General features: G+C 43.9%; 1 long non-coding RNA gene across 3 annotated transcripts in view; it reads left to right on the top strand.

Moving 5' to 3' along the window:
* LOC102147851 (uncharacterized) overlaps nucleotides 1-25,342 on the top strand; it is a 37,197-nt gene that overhangs the window by 2,172 nt on the left and 9,683 nt on the right. Inside the window, exons 2-3 of one of the 3 annotated variants that reach the window (XR_001377521.3) lie at nucleotides 7,944-8,029; nucleotides 9,249-9,284. This is a non-coding gene — a long non-coding RNA (uncharacterized lncRNA). Of the gene's footprint in view, nucleotides 1-7,943; nucleotides 8,030-9,248; nucleotides 9,285-19,139; nucleotides 19,613-25,342 lie in introns of those variants that run through there. The other 2 variants (XR_011421655.1, XR_011421654.1) reach the window with 2 other exon arrangements.

Below are 25,342 nucleotides of genomic sequence, written 5' to 3'. Positions count from 1 at the left end.
GGCTGAATCAGCCAAACTCCAGAATGCAAACCCACCTGGCTTTCTGGGCAGGTCAGGATTCTGGGGCTGGCATCCCACTGCCTCCCTGTCAGTCAGTGCGGATGCATGGTAACTCTCCCGTTAGCACAAACAAAAAAATCAGGATGACTTCTGAAGCTCTGTGACGGCCCTGGTTTAGCCACTCGAACTATTAAATTTAGGCTTTGGGGACTGAAGTTAGAAGACCGAGGACTGGATAACATTAGCAGAAAGTACAGAGATCCTGTATACTTCCTCCCTCCCCTCGTCAGTTTCCTCTATTATTAACACCTTGTATTAGGGTGGTACATTTGTTACAATTGATGAACCAATATTGATACATTATTACTAACTAAAGTCCGTAGTTTACATCAAGGTTCACTCTTGGTGTTGTACATTCTATAGGTTTTGACAAATGTCTTCAACACAAAAGTCCTGGTTCACTCCTCCTTCAGAGCAGGGAAATAACTGTATGGCTTTCACAACCAGTTAAAATTCATTACTGCTGAGTGTACACAAAGATGTCATTTATGTCAAGCTAAATAGTTTAGAATGTCAACAGAATTTGAAAGTAAAATTTTGGAATAATTCTGGAGTATAATCGAATTTGTACGACTATTACGATGTTGTATGATGTTATTAGATTCTTGAATTTTAATATATTCCATTTCTTTTTCTTCCTTGAATGCTGTTTTTCTTATTGAATTATTCCTTCCTCTACTTAGCATGCATACCTCTGCTTTGGAAAATCACACTCATGCTTTATTAGCTCAACAGGGCAGGAGGCAGGCCTTATTTGTCTTTGTAACACCTAAGTATTTATTGAATGAATATTTTGGAGAAACGTATCTTGTTTTTTCCCTCCAGTTTGAAAATGTCTTTCCATTGAGTCAGTCTTTACAGATGGAGTACAGATATGTACTCGTGAATATCACTGGAATGTTATTAACATACAGATTTAACATGTATTTAAATGTACTGTTTACTTCCCCGGGTCACAAAGTCTTGGAGGAGATAACAAAGGGCATGAGTTCACTCTCAAGGGTGTGTCCCTGGGGTTCCAAGCCCCCCATCTCAGGCCTTTCTCACAAGGTCTTAGATGAGCCTGTTGCTGCTGCTGTCAGGGTCCTTTACACACTGTCCCTTGGGTCCTCTCTAAGGCCAGCTGCTCCTGATCCCTTTAATGGTCTCTGCATTCACACTCACCAGTGGTGCCTCTCGGGAACCAATTTATAGAGGCCCTGGTGCCTTGGACCACTGGTACTGTGCACCTCCGTAAGATGATGGCTCTTCCCTGGGTTTTCAGTTTTATCAAACTCCTCAAAGGAAGAAGAAGGAAGGAAGACTCTTTGTATTTAATTTGTTTGACTGATTTGTTTGATTAACCTCTGGTTCCTTCCACTGAAGAAACAGAGCCTAGTTTTCGGAGAGCATTTTGAATGACTGTCACACTCAAAGTCACTCCTCCTACTGTCCCAGGTGTGACCCAAGAGGAGCCCTGCTAGCTAAGACCTTCCTCCCATCTCATAGAGGGACAGCCCACCCCTCCCTGCTTTGATCAGGAGTCCTAATTCTAGTGTCCCAGGTCTTGACCATCAGTTCAGTGTTCTCTACCTCTTTTCTCCAGAAGCGCTAGGAATGAGCTCTCAAGAAAAGCAAAGTTTCTGTGGCCCTCCCTCCCATTCCAGAATTCCTGTGGTGGGCAAGCTGAATTGGCCCTGCTTTTGTTAGAGTAGGATGAACCACTGTAACAACTAGACCCCAAAATGCATTGACTCAAATACAATAGAAGTGTATTTCTAGCTTGTGTAATGTTCTAGGTTGGATGTTCCAGGTCAGCAGGTGGCTATGCTGCATGGCAATTCAGTGACCCAGGCGCCTCCCAACTGTGGCTGCATCATTCCCAAGGGCCTTGAGCCAGTGTAAGGGGAACAAGAACATAGAGAAAGCATGTTGCTGTCTCTAAAGCTCCTCACACTCCATCGGCTGGAATTCAGTCTTATGGCCCCCCAACCTGCAAGATGGGCTGGGAAATACTACCTAGCTCTCACCCAGCAAGAAGAGGAGATAGATTTTGGTGGAAAGCCCACAGCCCCTACCACAGAACCCATTCTTCTTCTTCCCAAGTCTACCCTCCCTTACCTTCCTGTTCTTGCCTCATCTGTCACCCTTGCTATATGACATATTGAGAATTTTATAATTCAGGAACTAATATAATCGAGAGACAGCCACCTCCTGCTTCTAAGGAGCAGACAATAGAATTTCACAGAGGACTAATTATTGCTGTCTTCATAACACACGCCATATCCCAGTGCTGGTCTGCGTTAGCGTTCTTTGAGTTTTTGTTTGTTTTAAAATGTATTGTCTGTGCTGTTATTCATTATCCCCAGCCCTCACTAATGTGTACCAGCTCCAGGGGAAATATAAACTAAATGTTAGCAAACATCTTCCCTGAGCACAAATGCATTTCAGAGCTTTGAGCTTAATATCAGTCTTATGATGTTAATCTTTGGATAAGTTCTTAGGATCCCATTCAGACACATTTGCCTTAGTTAATAAAAAGCAGGAGCAGACTTGGGGTTATAGCCCTTGACACAAGGGACCTGTAGCTTCTACACCCACTCCAGTTGAGGCTGGTTCCTCCCATCTATCAACAAACAAGAGAAGTCAAGTTGATTTAGCGGGGCTTTGGACATTTATTGGGTGCCCAGTGAGATAATGTGAACTTTTGGCTTAGAGATGGGGGAGGGCCAATGGGAGAAGGGGGGATCAAATGTGGTGGCATCTCCAGAAACTGTAGTGGTCCATGGGAATTGTCTAACTGGAGGTAGCCATCTGCCTTATGGTGAGAGACTCCCCAATTTTTTATCATGTCATATTCCCCTTTCTCTTCCTAATTGTTCTCATTGTGAGTACATCCCAGCCAGAGCCTGCCTTCTGCTGTTAATCCACTGGCTGGCCTCAGCTTGTCTTGACACCTATCCCTCAGGGTCTCAGGGCTTAAGATCTTGCTGGTACTCTTTGGTGTGTGACTTTGGTAAGCCCCCCATTTCCAGGTACAGCCCTCTCCATCTTGACAGTCCCCTGTCGGTATCTCTCCCCTAGTTCCCCATGAGAACCTCCTGCTGCCCCTCCCCCAGGCTGGCCCTCGTGGGAGGCAGTGCCTGGACTGCTTTCTGCATACTGTGACCCAAGGGTTTGGACACCTCTAGGTGCCATCCTCCTCCTCGGCCCCTATCTCCATCTGCAATCTGCAGTGCAGTCAGTCCTTCTAGCCCAAGACCCCCTATAACTGTGCTCCTCCTCCCTGCACAGCCAGAGGGCTCCTATGTGCTGCCTGACATTGGAGCCTGCACAAGCAGTGAGGATCATTCCCACCTCAGAACTTCCTTCCTGCTGTTTTCCCAGCCTGGAATTCCTGATCTGTCCCTTTCCGTCTAGGCTTATCTTGTCCTCACTGCTCCTACTCCCACGTGGAGCCTCCTCTGATGAGCCCACAGGGGATTTCTTGAGCTCTGCCTCATTCAGGACCCCTGGATCAGGGTAGCTATTACCAGGCCCAGGTGAGTAAACCTTAAGCAGAGTCCCCCATTAGGGCAAAAGCTCTAGATTTTCTGTGGGATGAATCTACTGGAATTGTGCTGGAGGCAATAAACTTCCCTTCTCTGTTAGTTAATAGAAGCTTTTAGCCACAAAGGGGAGGGGGCACACTTTGTCCTTGCAGTGGTGGAGAATGTAGAAATACCAGGTGAATCCACTCTCTGGTAGCCGTGGTCAAAAAAGAGTGAGTACTTCCTTGTTTTGTGGATATAGTGTGGCCTTAGGAAGTTTGGGTGAAGTTTTTATCCCAGATGTCTCTAGAGGTGAAAGTGTCTCCAGGTGTGCATCCAGGTGTGGATCTTGGACCACCTGCTTCAGAACCACCAGTGGCACTTGTTAAAATGCAGATTCCCAGTCTTCTCCCCCAAGACCTAGTGAACAGGAACCTCTGAATGTGGGGCCTGGGAATCTGCATCTTTCTCAGGCACTCTCCGTTGCTTGGCTGTGGTCTGTGGTCAGCTGTTTGGCACAGGTTGCTGTCACCTTAGCCCTTCCACCACGAGGGCCTTCCAGCGTAACCTGGGAGTCCTGGAGCCTCCTGCCTCAGTATCAGAGACCTGATGGACCCACCTCATCGTTCCAGGCCAAGTTTCACCCCTGGTTTTGGCACACTGTCCTATACCATATTGCCTAAGTGGGCATTCTATGAACGTTTGTTGAACTGAACTAGTACCCTTGAGGGCAAGGCCTTGCCTTCTCTGTTTCCTTGGGGTCACCTCCTGGCACATGATAAGTATTCACTCTACCCCTGACAGTAGGTTGACCGAAGAGGTCACAGATCCAGCCACATCTGCAAAAAGAGACAGGAGAGGAAACAGCAGCTTTAGTTTAATGCCATCCTCCCTGCTCCTCAGGATGTTTCTAGAGAAAGAAGCTGTTTTGTTCATGTTCACAATCCACAGATTCTCAGCTGTGCGGCTAACCCTTCACTATTTTTAAAAAAGAAACACTGCAGAACAGGAATTGTACAGGTTATCAGTGCAGTAAGATTCTATTCAGGGGAGTTGGGGAAGTTGTAGCAGAAAGGGGGACCTTGAAGAGTTTGGAAGATTAGGATAGATGGAGAAGAGGTGGGGAGGGTCCCCAGGCTAGGAAACCACCCAGAGGTCAAAATTAGCTTGACATGGATCTGAGGGCAGACAGAAGGCAGCCTACTTCCCTACCAAGCCAGCCCTCTGCAGGCTCCAGGTCCGACATGGGGAGACCCATCTCATGCAGCCTCAGTCTCAGTCTCTTCAACATCACCAGAAGTCCTATTTATCGTTAACCGACAGTGGCATCACCACTGCTCCTTTCAGCAGACAAATGAGGAGGGCCCACTTTTGACACCCCGACTACATTACACCCAGAATAACAATGAGCTGAATCATTAGCTGAATCAGTAGCAATTAGTTGCTACTAATTGCTTAGTCTAAAACTGTTTTCAAGTGCAAGGTGAAGAGAGATTACCAAAAATGAAAATACCGTTTTTGCTTGTACATAGTATCTTTCACAGCACTCCTTGTATAAAAAAAGCAACTATGGCCTTTTAGACCAATGGTGCCTAATGTGGATGGTTACCAAAGATCACCTGGTGAACTTCTAAAAATTATTCCTAGGTCCATCTCAGATCAGTGTTAAATCAGGACTTCTAAGAAGGGAGCTGGGTTATCCATATTTTTAAGACTCCCCGTGATATTTTCATGAACAGTCATGTTTGGAAACAGTGCCCTAGACATTTCAACATGCCTCAACTTTCCTTCGTATATTCCTTTGGTCGAGTACGAATCCTAGGACTCCCTCTTCACTACTCTTTCCACCTAACTCCATTAGTTATTCTTCTTCCCAACCAACGAGAAATTTCAAACTGCAGAAAAGTTGAAAGACCTCTACTGCAGTCACTTGTGTACCCTCTACCTAGATTCTACATTTAACATTTCGTTACATTTGCTTTATCTCATATCTATTCATCCATCTATCCAAACATCCCTCCATCTTATTTTTTTATGCATTTCTAAGAGAGCTACAGATCTCAATATCCCTCACCTGTAAACATTTTAGATTGCGTATCATTAATTAAGTTCAATATTTGTGGATAGTTCTTTTTTTCATATAAAATTTTACAAAAACTAAAATGTGCAAGTCATAAGTGAACCAATCAATGTGTTTTGACAAATGTCTATCCCTGTGTAACCCAAACCCTCATCAAGATACAGAATATTTCCGTTACCTTGCTGACTACCTCTTCCCCTCTCAATCTCCATCCCCATTTTGAGAACAACTACTATTCTGATTTTTTTCACCTTAGATTAGTTTTACCTGTTCCAGAATTTCATATAAATGAAATCGTACAGTATACTCTTTTTGTGTAAGGCTTTTGTCACTCAGCTAAAGAATCATCCTTTTTTGCGTTTATTAGTAGTTAGTTACTTTTTCTTTTTGATTTTGTTCCATTTGCATGAGTATACCATAGTTTGTTCACCCATTCTCTTGTTGATGGACATTTGGGTTGTTTCTCATTTTTAGCTATTATAAATGAAACTGCTATGAACATTCTTGTACAAGGATTTTGTGGGTATGTTTGATTTCTCTTAGATAAATACTTAGGAGTAGAGTTGCTGAGGAGTAAGGTAGGCATATGTTTAGTATTAGAAGAAACTGTCCAGATCTTTTTTCTAAGGTGTTTGAACCATTTTATACTTGCCAATAATGTATGAGAGTTCTGGTTGCTTGACATCTTACAACATTTAGTGTTTGCAGTCATCTTACTTTCGTCTATTCTGGTAGGTATGTTGTGATATATCACTGTGGTGTTAATTTACATTTCCTTGATAATTAATGATATTGAGCACTTTTTCACATGCTTGTTGGCTTGTGGTGTATCTTCTTTTGTGAAGAGTCTGTTCACACATCTTTTTGCCTATGTTTGATGAAGTTGTCTTTTATTTTTGAGATTCAATATGGTATGTGATTTACTTTGATTGTAATAGCTTTCTTTGGTTTTGATATCAGGGTTATGATAATCTCATAAAATGAGTTCATTTTGTAAAATAATTTGTGTTACTATATCTTTTTCCACCTTTTTACTTACTACCTGGCTCTGACTGTACATTTATAGTGTGCTTGTAGACAGCATAAAATTGAATTCTTGTGCTTTTTTTTTCCAGTCTGACAATCTTTTGACTTTTAAGTGGATGTTTTAGTCAATTTATATTTAATGTAATTAATGTATTGATGTCATTATTTGTTTTTAGTTTGTCCAATCCATTTTTCACTCCTCCGTTCCTCTTTCATGCCCTCTTTGGAGTTAATTATTATTATTTTTTTTTAGAATTACATTTTAATTTGTCTACTGGGTTTTTAGCTATCCCTATTTGCATTAGCTTTTTTTTTAAGTAGGTACTCTAGGGGTTATAATAAATATCCTTAACTTTCAACAATTTACTTAGAGTCAATATTGTACCACTTCACAAAAATGCAAGAATTTTGCAACCATATACAGTAGTCCCCCTCATCCAAGTTTTATGCTTTCCATGGTTTCAGTTACCTGCAGTCAACCACTGTCCAGAGTGGATGATCCTCTTGTTATATCATCAGAAGGTCAATAGTACACTACGTCACAATGCCTATGTCACTCACCTTACTTCACCTCATCACATAAGCATTGCATCATTTCACATCACAAGAAGAAGAAGAGTACAGTACAATAGATATTTTGAGAGAAAGAGAGACAACATTCATGTAACTTTTATTACAGATACTGTTGTAATTGTTTATTTTATTATTATTGTTGTTAATCTCTTACTGTGCCTAATTTATAAATTAAGCTTTATCATAGGTATGTACATATAGGAAAAAATATAGTATATATAGGGTTTGGTACTATCAGCAGTTTCAGGCATCCGTTAAGGGTCTTGGAACATATCACCTGCAGATAAGGGGGACTACTATAGTTTCATTCACTGCCTTCATCTATATGCTGTAGTTGTCATATGTATTACATCTACATGTCTTATATACCTTGTAATACAATGTTATAAATTTTGCTCTAAATACTGATGTGTATTTTAAAGATATTAAGAGAAAAATAGACTTTTACATGTACCCACATATTTAGCATTTCTAGTATCCTTTGTTCCTTCCTGATGATTTGAGTTTCTATCTGATATCATTTCCCTTCAGCATTAAAGAACTTTCTTTAGCACTTTTTGTAATTCAGGTCTGCTGATGATTAATTCTCTTAATTTTTGTTTGTATGAAATCATCTTTATTTTACCTTTGTTTCTTGAAGTGTATTTTCTCTGAATATAGAATTCTGGGTTGACAGGATTTTCTTTTTCTTCCAGCACTTTAAAGAGGATCCATTGATTGTGACCTCCACTGTTTCTTTCATTATAAATGAATCAGCTGTCATTCATATTATCAGTCTCCTGTAAGTAATGTGCCATTTTCCTCTAGCTAATTTTCTCTTTATGTTTGGTTTTCAGCAAAGATAGAATACATGCTGATGTGTAGTTTTCCATGTATTTTTCCTGCTTGGGGTTTGCTTATATTTTTGCATCTGTCTTTTATCAAATTTGGATTAATATTGGCCATTACTTCTTCAAACATTTTTTCATGACCCATTTTCTCCTCTCCTTCAAGAACTTCAATAATATATAATAGGCCTCTTGATACTGTCCCACAGGTCTCTGATCACCTGTTCATTTTTTTAACCTCATTTCTCTCTGCTCTTCAGATTGGATAATTCCTGTTGATATAGCATGAAGTTCACTGACACTTTCTTCTGTTGTCTCCTATCTTATGTTGGGCCTATCCAACAAATTTTTATTTAATTTTGTATTTTTCAGTTCCAGAATTTCAAGGTGTTTATTTTTTAATAGTTTCTATTTATCTGCTAGGATTTGCTTTCTTTTCATTCATTGTGAGCTTATTTTTCTTTACATCCTTAAGCATAATTATAATAGCTGCTTTAAAAACTTTGTCTGCTAATTCCAATATCTGGGCCATCTTGGTGTTTGTCTCCATTGATTGCCTTTTCTCTTGAGTATGGCATACATTCTCTCTTCTTGAAACATCTAATGATTTTGAATTTGATCGTTGCAAATGATACAGTGTATAGACTCTATATTCTGTTATATTCTTTGGTAAAGTGTTGACTTTTATTATTGTTGTTTTAGCAGGCAGCTAACTTGGTTAAACTCAAACTTCAAACTCTATCTCCCCTCCAGCGGGCAGCAGCTACATTCTATGTTTGATTCTTTTAGCCTTAGCTTGGAGTTTGCCCCATACTGTCACTCGGAAGTCAGCCAGAGATTTGAGCAGAGTTTATATGCAGATTTTGGGGCTCTCTCTCTTTGGTTCTATCCTTTTCAGGGTTCTCCTATCACTTTATAGCTGCTGTGGCAGCTCCAAATTCATTTCTTAATTCCTCAAGCCAGTAAAACTTCCAGTTTGCTTCCAAATTATAGTTAACCCTACACACCTGACTGGGATATACCATCAGGTAAAACCATAAAAGTAAAAACTTTTTAAAAGGGAAGCTCACCCAGGGTCATTTTCTCTTTGATGTATCAGCTCTCCTCCAGTTTCTGCTTGATTATGATCATACACTAGTAATTTCACATTGTTGTTTTTTATTCTTTGTCCAGAGTCATCCTTGTCATCCGTGTGACATCTGTGTGAAGGTTCGTCCAATATGAACTCTTATACCATTTTTGGAAAACAGAACTCTATCACTACTACTTGTACTACCTTGAGAGACAGCTGGGAAATCATCTGGATTTTCTTTTTCTAGCAAGGCTGTAAAATGCAGTAGTAGTTAAGATCCTAGACTCTGTGGCTCAATTTCTTGGGTTCAAATTCCGGCTCACACCCACGGTGACTTTGCACAAAATACTTGTCTTCACTTTGCCTCAATCTCCTCACCTTTAAAAATAGGAATAATCCTGGGGCCGGCCCAGTGGCACAGCGGTTAAGTTCACACATTCCACTTTGGCGGCCTGGGGTTTGCTGGTTCGGATCCTGGGTCTGGACATGGCACCACTTGGCACGCCATGCTGTAGTAGGCGGTCCATGTATAAAGTAGAGGAAGATGGGCATGGATGTTAGCTCAGGGCCAGTCTTCCTCAGCAAAAAGGGGAGGATTGGTGGCAGATGTTTGCTCAGGGCTAACCTTCCTCAAAAAAAAAAAAAGAAATAGGGATAATCCCAAAGTATCTCCTAAGTTTGTTGTGAGGTTTGAATAAATTGACATGTAAAGAGCTTGGAGGAGTACCTGGTTGATAGCAAATTATAGATAAGACAGTTTTGCTGGGGTTTATTGACCTGTTTTCACTTCTTATCTCAGTAAATTTTTTCGTGCACAGGGTTTGGGGCAAAGTTAATTACCACCATTTTACAGACGTGCAGACTGAAGATGCCAAAACTGTAAATAGAAGTCAGAAATTATGGCTGTATTCCTCTTGTTCTTTGCCAGTTTACTCAGCTATCATCTTTTCCTCACCGCCCATTATCCTGACTCCTTCAATGAAATGAGCTTGCCTAAAAAAGTCTATCACATGTCCCATTCACTGGGCTGGGGGGAACCCCAGATCTCTTGTTAAATAAGGACACCATGTTATGAAGCTTTTTTCTTTTATTTATGTTTGAAAGGCTACAACATTCTCATTGCCTAAGAGACAAAGCCCGTTCTCTCAAATGCTTTTCTCCTTGGCCATAGACCCCAGCCTTGAGTTCATATTCTGAACCTATGACTTCTTTTAAGTGGTTAGTTTATTATTAAAAATGTCCTTCAGACTTTATCTAAACCTTGGCTGGTGCAGCTGGAGGTGGCAGGGTGTGAGAGCTGATGTTGTCAATTGTTCAGGCCTATACACCAGGAAGATTCTGGTACCTGTTCCACTCAGAGTTCCCCTCTCCAGTTCCTGCCAAACCACAAATCACCTTTTAAAAAAGCTGCAGTGGTGAGTTTCCCTTTTAAAAATACCTGTCCCCTGATGAGCCTGTGAGAGAATGCTGATTTTGAAATGGGCTTAGTTTCATCCAGATTACAAAGTTTGGCCTGAAGGCTGTATGGGATATATTTTTTTAAACATTTGAATTCAAATGCTTTTGGGCAGGACAGGCACCACCAATCTCTATTATGCTTTGACTGGTTCCAGCATGCATTTAGGTTGCAACCCTTCTAGCAAGTTCTATCCAGGAGCATCTAGAAGAGTAGAAGAAATCCTGGATTTTGACTCAGCCATTGGCACTTGAGTAAGGGGTCCAGAGACCAGAAAACATCAACAGTAGTAGATTCATATCTGAATATTATCACCAAAGATATAGAAACATGCTTTCAAGGCCCCAAGTCCTAGCCCACCAGTTCTAGGCTCAGCTGCTATCACAAGTTATTTAGGTTCGTCTTATGGTTATACAAGAAATAGTTGGAAAAATCCACCTGCACAGCCTAATTTTATATCTCAAAAACTCAAACCTAATGTGGTATTATTTGTAGGCAATATCACAAGCAACTCGGATACTCCTGTACAAGTCAGGAATGACTCAGTATTTAATTGAATGAAATGAAGCTGATCTGGGTCCTTGGAACTTCAGAGGAGAGCTTGGAAATGCAACAGGAGCTGCTAGAGCTACAGACCCAGTAATGAATGTTGCCTGCGGCCTCCCCTACAGCCTCTCTGCCTCTGGTCTTACACCACTTCCCCCTCCTCAATTGAGACTCTATATCACTAGCCACAGGGAGCTTCCTCAGTTACCATTTGATAGTCTGAGTCTCTTTCCTGCTCAAAATGCCTTTAATGACTCCCAGTGCCCTCAGAAGAAACCCCAATTCAATGACTTGGCTTATAGGGTCAGAATCTTGACCTGAAGTGCCTCCTCAGCCTGAATTCTCACTACACCACTCTCTCCACTCCCTACATCTTATGCTCCAGCTACAGAGTCATAGGATGTGCTGTGCCCATGCTGTTTCCTCCACTCCCTGTCCCCAAGTCCTGTCCCCACTGTATTTGTTTCCTGTTGCTGCTATAACAAATTCCCACAAACTTAGTGACTTAAAACAAAACAAGTTTATTCTCTTAGACTTCTGGAGACCAGGAGTCTGAAATCAGTTTCCCTGGGCTAAAGTCAAGGTGTCGGCCACGCTGGTTCCTTCTGGACGCTTTGAGGAAAGAATCCATTTTCATGCCTTTTCAGCTTCTAGGGCCTCCTGTCTTGCATGGCTTGTGACCCATCCTCTGTCTTCAAAGCACATCGCTCCAGTCTCTGCTTCTGTGGTCAACTTGCTTTCTCCTCTGCCGAAGTCAAATCTCCCTCTTATAAGGACACTTACAATTACATTTGGGGCACTCAGATGACCCAGGATAACCTTTCATCTCAGGACCCTGAATTTAGTCACACCTGCAAAGACCCCTTTTCCATATAAGGTGACATTCACAGGTTCTGTTGATTAGCATGTGGACCTCTTTGAGGACCCAACAACCTAGCAAACCCCTAGCTGCCCTCCAGGCTCTACTCAGACTTTATTTTTCTCCCCTGAGAGGCCTCCCTGATCCCCAAGTCTGTGTTCAGGGACCAGACTCCCTAGTGTAGCAAGTTGCACACCAGATTGTAATTGCCTTTTTGTCTCCCTTCTCTCAACTATCAGCTGCTTGAGGGCTGGGATCTCATCCACCCTCTTCCTCTCGATACCCCCAAGGTCTGGCACATGATATATGCTCAAGATATGTTTGCAGGGATAAAAGTGCTCTTCTGGCTGACAACTCCAGGATGAATAGCCCTGATGAAGTGTGCACAGAGGTCTCCTGGTCAAGGTGATAAAGGGGCCTGAAGAAAGCAGGGCTGTAGCCAGGTGTGCTGGCTGGATAGGTCACATTATGCCCTGGAGGTGCGTCCCTTGTGTTTAGACTCTAGAGCTTTGCATCAGGTGTACAACAGCCCACCAGCAATAGACTGGGCTCCTCAGGTCACATGCACTGCTCACTGCAACTTTCCTATTGCCCTCACCCAAGGGACATGACCCTTGGGAACAAGTGCTCAGAGTCCAACTTCACTGCACCACCGTGGTGATCTGTGACTGGCTCATTTAGACATTGATTAACTTTTCAGGGAAACACAATCATTAGTAAATTCCATCCACCTATCAGGGAAGGTATAAACATAAGCAAACATTAACCTAGACACATGGGTTTACAGCCCACAGCTGCCCTTGGGCACGTTGGTGGTGCCAGCTTGTCCCTGGATCCAGGTAGCTACTCGGTTAAAGGGAGTGAAGCTGACAGTAAAATGCTTTCAATTTATGTCAACAGATACAGGAATGTGACCCCTGGAATGTGGACTTAAACATCACCAAGGTTTATGTATGAGCAAGAAACACAAACTCACATACCCCTCAAGGCACTATTATCTCATGGCTGCACGTGTTTATTCCTGACAAGGCTAACCTAGTTTTAATCACTTAGTCAAAACTTATGCCACTAAAAATGTCCTGCAGAATAGGGGTGCAAAGGGAAAGAAGTCTTGGTAAGCTGAAACCTTACTAGAGCAGGCATCCTGCCCTTCGCTCTTGCAGGCAGCAAGCTCAACTGTTTACTGCTACACTCTTCGGCTGTGTGGTGGAGGTAGAGTGGGTGGGAGAACTTCTGTGAGTTTCCTCTGGATGGTTAAGGGTGCAGATAGGCTGGGGAGTCTGGTCACCCCTCAAAAAGCATACACCTCTTTGAGACTGCAAATGCCAGGATAGCGTAGGACCGACCACCCCACTCTGTGGAGTCCACCAAGCCACTTCTGCCATCTACACCCCGTCAGGAATCTGCGTGCTGGTGGCTGGACATTTTGGAACTCACAGTCAAAACACTGGTCCTACTGGAAGCCCTAAAATCTTCATTCCAGTCTGATCCCTCAGCTTATGGGCCCTGTCTATAGAGTCTTTGGCTCTTTCTAGACAGTTCAGAAGACATTCTTTCTCCTTATTTTGCTCAAGAAGCTCCTTTCCACCCTTGATTTTCCTTCCTCTCTTCCCTCTGCTCTGCATCTTTAAATCACTCCCTCACTCTGTTACCTCCTCCATTTAGAGTCCTGTGCTTGTGAGCATCCTGGGCAAGGGAGAAAGACAGCCACAAGAGAGGGCCTTGGAATGAATAAGAATTGTACTTTTGATTCTGACATGTCACATAACTAGCGTCAATTATAAAACTGAAATTTCTCTTTTCTCTATCATCAACCCTAAATTGACAGGCAGCTTATGGTCATGATTAGAGCATGGGTTTTGGAGCCAGACAGATCCAGGTTAGTGGCAGTTCTGCCATTTATAAGCTGTATGCCCTTGAGCAAGCTAGTCCATGTTACAACTCCTTAGTTTCCCCATCTGTAAAATGGAATAACAGTGATACCTACCTCACAGAGTTTTTATGAAAACTAAATGAGATTGTGAATGTAAAAGATTTAACAATTCCTTATGTATACAGCAAGTGATGAATAAACGTTAGGTGGTGTTATTATTAGCAATGATAGGATTGTGGGTAATATAGGAGCATAGTATACAAACTTTGGTTAGATACTGCTGGTGAATCAACCACCATGTCATCTCTATCTTATATTCATGGTAGATGAAGGTATATATGGCAGTTGGAAAACTTTTCCAAGAGCACAGGCAAGATAAGGTCATGTAGGATGGAATTCTGAAAGCCCACTCCCAAATACCTCCTGGATCTCTAAGTGAATGAGGAAAATCATATCTTGATCCTGCATATTTTTTTTGTTCAGAATCTGGCCCAAAGAAAAGTATTTCAACAGAAACTGTCACAAATAGGCTTAGCGCCCCAGAGGAGGAATGTTGAGCCACCCCGTAAGGAGGGGCTGGGTCATCCAGCTTCTTATTATAGGTCTGAGAAAAAACGAAAATGATTGAGAGATAGCTTTTACTCACTGAGCCAGCAGCCTCATGGGGTCAAAAGCTACTTCCCCCAGGTATCAGGCCAGAACCTTTAAAGAGGGAAGTACCCAGGGCTGAAGTAACCACAAACAGATCCAACTGGTTTTTGTGGTGGGTAATGTTTGTTTGACATTACGTCCAGATGTCTAGATTGCGAGACACATATGTTGGCATGAGAAAGTGTTTATAAAATTCTTAGTTAAACTTCATACTGGGTTAGGTACTGGGGTAAATCAAACTGAAACCAAATTGCAGGCCCCACCCTTGTAAGGAAGGGCTGGAACTGGTCCCAGGTTTCAAAAAAGTGGACAAGAAACCAAAAGAAAAGAATCATATGAGCAAGAAGGACTTGCCCAACATTCTCAGCTGTTTTCCAATTCCAGGAAAAATGCTAAGTTGTGGACATGGCAAAGTAATCAGGGGCTTCCTTAAGATCTGGTTTCCTAGGTGAGCCCAGGACACTGAGAAAGCCCCCTCCCAGGGAACCTCGGCTCCTTTCCATTGCTGGGCACTTAGTGAGATACCCTGCTTAGCAACCTTCCTGGGGTAGGGGGGAAAGTGAACACTCCACCCCCCCAAAAAACTGGCTCAACTGTGCTGGGTTGCTTTTTCTTGGCTTTTCTACCAAGCTTAAGCATTAATATCCTCTATTTGGCAATGTCTTCCTTTTCTGGCAAAGAAATGGAAATGATTCTAATGGTTTTTTCCTTTTTTTTTTTACCCCAGTGTGGCTATAAACTCAGGTTTGTATTTTTAGGTTTCCCTTTGGGTAGCAGGATAGAACACAATTAGTCCAGGCCAGGAGCTCCAGTGTAGAATCAGCTCGACATTTGCTTCCTTTCTGTGGGATGTTCTCAGTGTACTGTCCTAAGAAGGGAAATGTCCATAAATGTAATTCTTGTGAAAAAGGAAGGAGGCATAGGTAAGAGACTTTCAGATAGAGGTCTCAATCAGCTAACTTAATCTCAACAAAGTCCAGCTTACATTTGGGCCTCAGAACAATGACAAAAGGTTTCTTCACAAACGTACCTGAAAAGTCATTTATTCACACTTACTATGACTGAGAGGCTGTTATCTTTAAAATAGTCTATAAATTTCATTCCCTTGATGGATAAGGGGTGAAGGGATTGGAAAATAGACAGAGGAATCCACCTCACCCCACACCCCTCCACTTCCCACCAGTGTTTAAATTATTCAGGCAAATTTTCTTCAGCAAACTGAAGATAAATTTGAAATATATGGAATAACTGGTGACAAAGTTTTTCCTCCTGGCAAATTAAAGCAAATAATTTTGCTGTCAAACTTTTATCACTGAAGTCACTTGGCAGTCCAGAACAACATTTCCAACAGAGAAATTGCAAAAGTGGATGCTTGGAGTGAGGTTAGAAAACAGAATTTTTGACTGAAAAGATAAGATAGAAAATTGAGTCTTTGCATTCTGTTGAATGAGCACACAGAGAATTTTCTAAAGATACTTGGTTTTAGAAGGTTGCATTTGTGTAGACAGGGCGTGCCAGGATATAAGACTAGAGAAAAACATCCGAGAAACAGTGAGTCTTGCTGGGTTGTATGTTTTCATTGTGCCTCCCATTGGGCCTCAAGTAGGTGCTGTGAGACTCAGAGTGGGGACTGGATATTTGGGGATGACAATAATCATTGAGCATTTGCCCCCATACCCAGATATTAGAGGAGCCCCAGAAACCCTCTGGTCTATCAGATACAGAACACTCAATAGTTAGGGCCGCAGGGTGTGGTGTCAGCTGGACTGGGTTGGAATCTTGGTACCACCATCCACTAGCAAGTAATTTAATATCTCACATTCTTCATCTGTCAAATTGAGATTATTATATGACTTACATCCTTCAATGGCTTTGAAGTATAAATCAGGTGATACATGCAAACGTTTTAGTATGGTAACAACCACAGACTGAAAATGCATTTGACGTGAGACTGTGTAATCACTTGAAGGCCATATGCAAGAGGGTCACATTATTGGGCGTCTTGAGTTTCATTCATGTAGACATTGAAGACCAGTTTCAAACTGGCTTAAGACTAAAGATGCAATGTGCACGGTTGTCCATTCATTTTTTTTTTTAAAGGTTAGGTGCTTTGCAGATAGTAGAGATTTTGGAGGGCTTCCTAGAGTAAAAATATTACAAGTGTCAATAAATTTTAATTAGTAGGTGGTACCAAAAATATCACAAAGAAGTAACCCATCATTTTCCACTAAGGCCTTACACTGGGCCTCCCCCGTCATGGCTATAGGCTTCTAGAATAGACGGATAGAAATATTTTTGTGCATGTGAAACTTGCAAGACATACCAAATTTCCAAAATTTTATATTGTTTATTCCTACCACAGTAGTTTTAGATTATTATCTTGGAGGAAGTGTTTGCAGTGTAAATAAATTCATTCATTTATTCATAATTTATTTAGTAATGATTTATTAAGCACCTCACTATGCGCCAGGAATGGTTCTAGGCACTGGGATTACTCCATCAGAGAACGCATCCCTGTCCTTGTGGAGTTTATAAATACTTCTAATTGGAGACAAGCAGAAATTGCCTACCTGATTGGGCATTTCTTTGAATTCTATAGTGGGCTAGTGGTTAATTACCTAAGCAAGAAGATCTCAAAGGCTCTGTGAATGGAATGATGGCCAGCCATTTGGAACCTGAATGGAACCCCCCAAAGTGGCTTCCTTGGGGACAGCCATCCTGGAGGATACTCTCTCTCCAGGAGCAAGGACTTGTACCTTTCTCATGACAGGCTGGCTCTTAGAAGCCAGGCTGAGGGCGACTGACATGGTCACATGAGATTTACAGACCACTCCTTCCCCAGTCCATTTCCTGCAGAGTGGCTATTAGCTTGGCAATGTGAGAGGATAAGTCCAAGAGGAAAGAATGGGGGGCCTGAAACTTATAGGCAGAAACAAAATTTGAGGAACGAGATTTGAGAAAAGAGACTCTTGAAGTTCTGGCTGAGACTCCTGCTGCTGCTGTGGCCAGTGATCTTGGGGCTCAGAATGTCTGTAAGATGGAGTATAGAGTTAGTAGTTGGTTGCCGAATCCTTCAGGGCCCTCCACTCTAAGCCACAGAGGCTGATTCTGGTAATCAAGCAGAAAGGAGTTTATGAAGAGGCAATTGGCCAGCTCACAGTATCAGTGGGGCCCTGAGTAACCAATCTCATAGAATGACTTCCAAGTCCAGGCTCCAGAACTGCCCTGATGAAGAAGCTGCTGCCTCATGGCTGCCCCAACAAGGAAAAAGGCTACCAGCACTGCCGCTCCACTGATGCCATTTCGGTCCCATTGCTTCTAAAAGAAACCTCTGCTGCCCACCTCGCCAGCCAAATGGGCTCCACCTAGAGCCCTTTTCCTTAGATTTCTCACTTCCAAGCCAAATGTAACTCTGATTGGTGGAACGCTGTTCATATGCCTGTGCTGTAATTGCAGAGGAATTTGAGAACTAATTTTCTGGATTCTTCATGGTGAAAGTAGGACTCATAAGGCTGGAAGTTTCCCAAATAGAGCAAAGGGTTAAAAAGTTGCCAAACAGCCAGGAAATATGCAATTGTCTGTTTCCCTCAACCCTTAGCTAACCCAAGGCCAAGATACGCCACCCACCAATATTAATCACAACCTTATCTATAATGAGATTCTTCCACCTGACACAATTCAGCTCTCCCTCATGCAAGCTAAAAAGACTCCTCTTCTGCCTGAAATGGGTATAACTCAAGCTCAAACTCAAACAGTAGTGGTCTCTCAGAAGTAAAAAAACTAAAAATAACTGAAACACTCTCATCTTTTACTGGAGAAAACTGGCAAGCAGTGTTTATGGTATAAAATCTTCAAGGGACGTTTGTTTGGTGGCTAAGGAATTATCAAGTACTCAACGGTTACCTCTCCTTTCTGGATAGCTTCTCCCTCAGCCTCATGCAGGAGAGAGGAGCTATCCCAGAATCATCTCTACAGCCTCCTCTCAAGAGATAGAGGCTTTGGATTCTGGGTGTCACATATCTGGGAACAGGGCTGCCCCCTCATAAGGGCTCAAGACACAGCTGTTCTGAGGGGCATGTTGATGGACTCTGCGCTGTGAGCGTTGACTTTTCTGTGTTGGGCAGCCCTTAGCCAGATTGTGAAGTTCCCTTTCAGAACTCACAATCTCCCAGTTCTTCTCCACATCCATTTCCTCCTAAGCCGCTCTGTAGAGAAAGACCATAGTTGTCATTCTTATCGGTTTACCTTGGAATCCTGGCAGCCCTTGAAGGTCCCTCAGAGAGGGTGTCCTGTGACCTACAGGTGGAGGCTCAGAGTTTGAGAATGCTCCCCACAGCTTCTCAGGAACTGGCAGTGGAACTAGTACTAGAATCCAGTTCTCTGCTCTTCCATGATGGCTCCACTTGTTCAGGGTTTTTGCATTTAATAGAAGACAGAGATTTAAGCCAAAGGACTGAGTCTCCTCTTGTGAAATGTTGGTCACCTTTGAGCTCTCATGCTGAGGATTGCTGAGTAAACACACAATGTTTCCCAGGAAGCCACATGGAGATAATGACACAGTGAGCAGGGCAGGCAGCCCCTTGGCATCTGTACCTGGGTGAACCCCAGATGCCCTCCGCTCACAGGCAGTTAAGACCATGGGGCCAGAGGAGGAAGGAGCCCATCTGAGGTCCTTCAGGCACTTCGATTTCCAGGCCTTCCCACGTCATGGCTGTGAAGCCATGCTTCTCTTTCATTCCTCACACCCTCTTTCCCACTGGCCAAGTTCAGCTTTTGTTACCATCTCAGCTTAGCAAGCGTGCTAGAGGAGGAGAATTCGTGGGATTTCAAGTTTCCTCCTGTGTGAAATGCCAGAGTTGCCCTCTATGATCTTTAAGGCTTCTCTGGGGCAGACTCTGCAACCCTGTGAGAAGGCTGGCAGAGGAGGGATTACCGTTGAGGAGCTGCTTACGCACAGGCCCCGGAGAACGCTTCAGTCGGGGCACAGAAGCCTGGGGGCTGGGAGCGAAGCTGAACTCTAATCAGAAAGCGCAATGGGACCAACAGTCAAGGATCTGAGGCCGACAGCCACGACATTCAGGTAGCAGTGATGGTTTATTCATCACAATAGGAGGAGGATGTTCGGAGACTCTTTGGGCTTAGAGACGTCAGGCTTCATCTGTCTGCATTCATCTTTGTTCATTTGATATTTGGAGAGCTAAGAACAAAGCATGGGGCTGCTGTCTCACCTTGGGAATCCACTAGCCTACTGCCCCAGATGTACTCCTCAATCCCATCACTCAGCTGAACAAATGCTGCAAGTGTTTACTTAAATTTTCAAGTAAGCTTCTGAACTAATATCAATCTATGCCAAAACGTATTATGACCCTGTTTAAGCTGTGGCCCATACAGTCCAGCCTCAGAGTAAGACAGTGATACATGAAAGACGGTACAGCCAACTAAAAGCAATTCTATTTAGCTTAAATCCTTTATTTGTACTCTTGGACATCATAAAGCAGATAGATGTGTGGGTGACACTGCTAACAGTCCTTCTTTTCTCTTCCATCTGTTTCCTTCTTACGTCATGCGTGCTCTTGCTTCTCTTTCCTCTGAAATATTGGGGGAAACCCTCTCCACTACTAGTCTGGTACATTTTACCCTTCTACCCTCTTCACTTTCTGCATTACTAAAGCTTCCAAGAGCTAGTTTGGCAAAACGGGGGTTGGGAGGTGGAGGTTGGGGCGTCGTATGGCAAGTATTTCTTGGAACAGGATCAAGTATCTCCTGAAGCAGATAAATGTTCATTCAACACACATTTGGGTCCACTTCCTGTGGACCCACCTGCTTTCTCCTTTTACAAAATGCTTATAAATTTCTAAATTTGTTGTAGCACCTCAGGTAAAGAAGAGAAAGTGGGATGACATCTGTGGAACAGAGGTAGAAGAAAACAAATACCTGTGAAAGAAAATTGTTGTGATTTATAGGTGGAAGTTATCAGTGTGAAGAGAAGAAAGGAGGCGAGAAAAGAGTAGCAATGATACTGATTGGTTGCAGTCAGTCTGCAACGAGTATCTGCTGAAGCAGGCTCAATAAATAATAACAATAATAGTATTAATATTTACTGTGTTGATTATGTGCCAGGTACTTTACACAGAATGTTCCATTTATTCCTCATAACAACTCTGCAAGGTAATATCCCTCTGCTGCAGAGAGAGGATTTACAGCTCACAGAGGTTCAACCATTTGCCCAAGGACTCACATGTTAGTAAGTGCTGGAGTTGAGATTTGAACCTGAGCATTCTGACTCAGAGACCATGCTTTTAATTTCTACTCATGCTTTGCTGTTTCCCTTTGGGAGGGTGGAGAGAGAGACACACACACAGAGACTCAAACAAGACCACAGACACGTGGGCAGGACTGGTGTTTTCTTCACAGAAAGATAGGAGCTGGGGAAAATCCCACTAATGCTGAGACCCATTGCTTTAGGAAATGCTGCGCGGGCACTGTCTTAGTCAGCGCAGGCTAACTGCTGGGGAAAACAACCCCAATGTAGGAACAGCTGAACACAAAAATTTATTTCCTGCTCACGCAAATTCTAATCAGATGGTCCTGGTCACACGGCTTTCTTGGGCTTCTCCTCCACACAGTGACGCAGAGACCCGGGCCCCTGCCCCTTAGCGATAGAAGGCAGGAGAGAGTGAGGGAAGACATGCTGGCTACTTAACCACCCCAGCCAGAAAGTGCCACATCACTTCATATTTCACTGGCCAGAATTAGTCACCTGGGGTGGGTTGGGGGGCTCAGAAATGTAGTCTCTGGCTGGTCAGCTGCTTCCCAATAGCATCTCTACACTCTGGAGGGAGACCACGACTCTTCAGGGGTCAACTAGCCATTTCTGTCACAAGCCAATTTGAGGGAATGAGTGGAGAGTGATAGGAGAGCCTGGCAAATGCTGCCGAATGGTCCTGAATTTCGGCCTCATCTGGGCTGCCCTGGAAGTGGGATGCTCCAGAGCCTTAGGCTGGGCACTTCTCCTAAGGAGTGCATCCAGGAGGTCAAGCCCGTTCCCCAGGCATCTGTGCCCTCCTGAGTCTTGGCCTAGGCACTTAGATTGGGGTTTGCTCTGGCATGCAGCCCAATGTCACTGAATTTGACCCCAAAAGGATCCTTGCCAGAGAACTGGTTTCTGAGAGCAAGACCATCCTTCCTGTGGGTTTAGTTAGAATCAGTTATGTCTGGTCACATGACTACTGAGGTTTTTAATAAGCTCCTATTGACGGGCCACTTTGGGAGTCCAGGCAAGACATATTGAATCCTGGGATCTAAATCCACAGACTAAAGACATTTACAGAAGGAATTTGAAAATATGCGCCTGTCAGAAGGGAAAGGGGCCAGAAAAAAGGGTGGACAGATTCTGAGCAAAAAAACACCAGACTGTCCTCAGAGATATATTTCAAATTCCAAGTTTTTATGTCTTTTTTTTTCCAAATTGTCATTAATTATGGATTGTGTGTCCCTTGGAAGTTTGTTAATATTATTAGTTTTGGAAAGGCTTTTCCTGCTTCTTTTCCATATGCGGCTGTTTATTTAGTCAGCTGGTTCTCATTTCTGAGTGTAGGTTCAGTGGTCCAGCTAAAGGATAATGGGCCGAACTGTCTCAAACGAAACTTGAAGAAATAAATAACTTGGCTATTTGTTTTCAGGAATGGATGAATACAGTATTGAGTCCATCGGGACTACCTGGCCCCTCTTTAGGAAAATGCCCCTAGATGGAAATAATAGTGGATTTGAAAACTTTCGAGTTGCAGAGTTTCTGAAACGCCAGCACTCTTTCCGTACATCTGACACTTTGTACTTGGAAAATGGTCTATAACTGCTCTTCAAAATACCCCTCAGAGGAAAACTGCAAAATTTCCCTTAGTTTCCAGATGAGGAAACAGGCTCTGGAAAGACAGACGTCTCTCCCAAGGTCACAGGGAAAGCACAGGACTTAGAGATCCCAAGTCCCAATTCTCACCCCATTTCTCACTCCTTTGTTCAATCCTGCCTTCGAGCAGCCACTTTTCCAACCAAACAGCCAAAACGACTAAACGGTGTACTTGCACAGGCCTTATAAGTTGCTGTGAGAACTTTTAGAACAATTGTAGGAATTTCCCCCTGAAATTAGTGCTCAGTGCCTTAGTCAGTGTTGTGTATAAACTGTCACATTAAAAAGCCTCCCCAAAGCAAAGTTTTTCCTTTACTTGAAACCCTTCCTTACGTACCAGCTCATGCCACCTGCTTGCTGTCCCCTCGCTCTCCCTCCTTCCTCTGCTATGACACCTCCCTACAGCTCTCTCATTTTAGCACTCCAGTGTCAGTGTCCTCAGTTGTCTTCCTGATGCCTCCTTCCCTCCACAGAGCATTTTCCGGGCGACCTGTTCCCCTCCTTGCATAAACACAGCCAGTTTGAGTGGACAGGGCTCAGACAGAGAGTAGGAGACCAAACTCCTGAGTGCGCCAGCGTCCAGGTGTGGGCCGTGGTGAGCCGAAATAGGCTCAGCTGCTCCAGCAGGTCAGCAGGGCACTGCAGAGTTGAGCGTGGCAGGAGGTCAAGACCTTGAACATGGGAGCAGGTGGAACGCTGAACCAGAGCTGGCGTCAGAGGCAGCCATAGAGCAGACATAGCTGTGGTGTCATGGAAAAGGGTGCTCTGGACATGTAGTCAGAAATCCTGCCTTCAAAGTTTGCCTCTGACAACTGCCAGCTGTGTGACTTTGGACAAATGGCTTAACTTCTCTGAATCTCAATTTCCTCATCTATAAAATGGAGGCTACAACAATATTAGCAAATACTTATGTAGCTCTTAATACATCCCAGATGTTGTTCTAAGCACATTACACATCTGAATTTGTTTAGTTCTGATACTGGCACTCTGGAGTGTGTACTATCATTAGGCTTATCGTACAGCTATGGAAATGGAGGCACAGAGAAGTTTACCAACTTCCCCAAGACCTCATGGCTTGCCATGGCCAAGCTGGGATTTGAACCCCAGCAGGCAGACTGACTCCGTTATCTCAGAGTGTTGCGGTGATGTCATCTTTGTAAAGCTGCTAGTTTAGTGCCCAGCACAGGATAAACACTTGAGAACAATTTAGAAATAAAAGAGGTTTGACATGGGGGGCAGGCAGGGCACGTCCGGCAAAGGGAAGAGGCTGAGTGGCACATGTGGAAAGCCAGCCTGGACAGAAGGATAAGAAGTAAGCCACACAGACAGACCAGGTGGGAGCCAGGGTTTGAACTAGGCCCAAGGCCTCAGCTTAGCTGTCTCTTCTTCCAGGAAGCCTTCCCTGATCTTACACAACTGACTTAGGGGCCCCCCCTCTCTAGTGGATCCTTCGGCATGGGACCCAGGCTCCCATGGCTGCAGTCACTCCCCACTGTGGACTCAGCAGCAGCTTTGGCCTGCTCATCTGTGTGCCCAGGGCCTAGAGGCCAACCCGACACACGACAGGTCTCTAGAGGTCCGCTTGCATGAATGAATGAATGAACAGATCAGCACAAAGGGCACCAGGGCAAGCAGACTGACAACAGTATTCCTGCCTCTCGTCCAAGCATTTAGATTCTCACAGCAGCGAGTCCCGCTTAGAAGCCTGTCCGGGCTTCATTCCCACTCCAGGAGTGGTAGGTCAGGTCTGCAGGGTCTGCTGGGTCTGTGGGGCATGTGACTGGGCCTGCAATCAGGCAGCAGACAGCTACTAACAGCTAGGCTGCATCAGAGCCCAAAGGCGGACCTGGGGGCAGGCACACCTCCACCTTCGGGCTTCTCTGCCACCTCTGGCCCAGACCCCAGCAGTCCCCAGGGACTGACTGAAGCAGCTGGGTATGGCATTGGGAAATCACCCTTCTGGAGCAGGCCCCTCATTCTTTCAGGATCCCCAAGGCTTTCCCAAGGGAGTTTAAATATGTCTAGGGAGAGTGTACCACAGAAATGCTCCTCTCAGCAGACATTGTTAGTAACAGCTTTTCTTACCAAGGCTCATCCCTAACCAGGCAGGCACTGGGGTCACCTCCCCCAGCTTCAACCGGGCCACTCTGGACCTTCTTTCCTCCTTGAAGCTCTTCCTGTTCCTTCCAAGCCTGAGGGCAGGGCGAGCAGCTCTCGCAGGGAAGTCTCCATGGGAACCTCTAGGGGAATTCCGAGTCCCATGGATTGCCTGCCATCTGAAGTTGGCCTCTGTCACTGTTGCTGAAGAACGCTGACACACAGATTGGGAGGCTCAGCACAAAACGCCGTGGTTTTCTTTCTCCAGCATGGTCGCCCTGGCCAACCTCCAGTACTCAGAAATGTCTTATTGTGTAAGCTAGAAACAGGCAGGCCAAGATGTAATAGGTTTTGGTACAAAATATAAAATCAATGTATAATCACCTACCAGGCCCAACATCAGTTTTGATGGTTTTACTTTGCAGCTTCCATCAGGCCAAAGCAAGGTAGGCAAAGCCATAGTTGACAGGGCCCTGGAAAAAGTCTGGGCTTGGGACTTCAACCTGTCCTGTTTGCACCTCCTGTTCTGGATGCAAGATAGAGCAGGAAACACAGGTCAAAGCAGTCATTGTGCCGGAGAGACCAGGTGACTCTTGTTGGCAAAGATAAAGGGCTTTCTGCTAATCTTTTCTCTGGAAAATGCAGTGCAGGGAACGTTCCGGGAAGCCTTCAGATATCCCGCAACAATAAAAGTTCTCCGTAAATGTAATTGTTGTTGTGAGAGATAAGAAACCATGCAGCCAGAGGCTGACTGAGGCTGGCCCAGCAGGCTGGGTTGTTGGTGAAAGTGCGGCACATCTCTGTACT

The sequence above is a fragment of the Equus caballus genome, chromosome 9, assembly GCF_041296265.1.
Source record: "Equus caballus isolate H_3958 breed thoroughbred chromosome 9, TB-T2T, whole genome shotgun sequence".
Classification (NCBI taxonomy): Eukaryota; Metazoa; Chordata; class Mammalia; order Perissodactyla; family Equidae; genus Equus; species Equus caballus.
Note: the sequence above shows the minus strand (reverse complement) of the source record. Positions and strands in the feature narration are given on the sequence as shown.